Consider the following 1,753-nt stretch of genomic DNA (forward strand, 5'->3'; position numbering starts at 1 on the left):
TCCTTTGTATTTGCTGTGGATATCTGCATCAAGACTTGAAAATGATTAACTTACAAACTGGTAAACATGAAGCTCTTTATTTGAAACAATTCTACAATAATGATAAACGACTAAATTTATATAGTACATAAAAATTAATAAATGCACAGTTTGAAAAAGCTTAAATTTGTGACAGCAAGTGAAATGGGTGGAGCCTAAGTCTCCTTGCTCTGCTCCATTCTGAAGCATCCACTCGTAGACAAACAGATCCATGAACGTCTTTGTTTTCCTGGTCAGCTGGAATCTGGATCAGAACTGTTCGTCTGCATACAAATGATATTGCTCATCATCTTTGTTGTAAGCTAATGTTAGCTTGGGGGTGTGAGGGGCTGTAAGCTAGCGGGAGAGCGAGTAAACAAGGATTTCATGAGATATCAGCGTTAGGTTTACTTCACACCAACAGCCCCGCCCAGAACCAAGAGGTGAATTTCTAATGAGCTCCTGTCGCTCTGCAGAAACTATGACCTAGAAAATGACAAGTTTTTAGATTTTGCCTAAAACAGCAGAATCATAATGAAAGGAACTTTAAAATAGTTTAAAATACTTCACAGAGCTAAAGCTTAAAAAAAAAAAAAATCATTTTTATTTTTTTTCTTCTCTTGTTTTTTGAAACATTTTCTTTTTCATTTTTTGAATCATTTTGGTTTGTGGATTTTTTTTTCTAAAACTTTGTTTTTTTATTATTCGATTTTTATTTTTATTGTCATTGAGATCTTTATAAGGTTTTGCGCTGATTAATTTCTTTATGTGATCTAAGTTATGCTTTTGTACAGATCTTCAAAATAAATAATCTTAACCTCTCAACATCATCCGTAACTTCTAATATAGAATATATGATTTGCTTCACTTGCTTTAAATGAAAAGTAATCTGCCAATAAAACTAGTAGAATTTGTCTTAGTAAGATTTATTCAAATAAGTTATGTCCTGCTCTCTTAACCCTTCTGCCCTCCTTGGCTTGTTTACATTAAAAATGGGGTCATCTGGACCCCACAAGACAGTGCGTTGAACTTTTTTTTTTCACTGATTTTTGAGTTTCACTAATGTCCATGGCAAACATAAAATCCTGTCAACATTTGTCCACATTTGTCATGGAAGAAATCACACATCAATATGTGGTTGGAGTCAACTGGACCCCAAAGAGAGCAGAAGGGTTAAAGCTAAATTTAACATTTAACCCTTTAACACCTGAGGCGTCGCCAATGACGCTTAAACACAAAATCATTAACGTACTATAACTCTTCAACCAGTAACACGATCAATGTGATTCCTGTAGATTCTGCTGTAAGCTAAAGTTGGTCACTGAAGATGCTAGTGCTGCTGGATGAAAACGCTGAAGCTAATAGCTGAAATGCTGAAGCTAAAAGCCAGCTAAAATATTAGCTTAATATTAATTAGCCTAAAAAACTAGAAAAAACTAAGGTTAGCCAAACTTAAAAAGCCTAAATTAGTCAAAATAGCTAGCGTCTAAATATTAGCCTAACTCCAAAACAGCCGTAAAAGAAAAAAAAAACCTGCCTAAATTAGCCAAAACAGCTAGCATGTAGCTGAAACGTTTGTTAAACTGGTAATTGTAACAAGGAGTCAGAGGCATTTGGATCCATATGCAGCGTTTTATTAAAGAGTTGAGGGGCAGAAGCTGGTCAGGCAGGCTAAGGTCAGGCACGGCTTGGCTTTGTCAGAGGAGAGGCAGACGGAGGTCAGAGACAGGCGAAG

This window comes from Oryzias melastigma, linkage group LG10 (assembly GCF_002922805.2).
Source record: "Oryzias melastigma strain HK-1 linkage group LG10, ASM292280v2, whole genome shotgun sequence".
Taxonomy (NCBI): domain Eukaryota; kingdom Metazoa; phylum Chordata; class Actinopteri; order Beloniformes; family Adrianichthyidae; genus Oryzias; species Oryzias melastigma.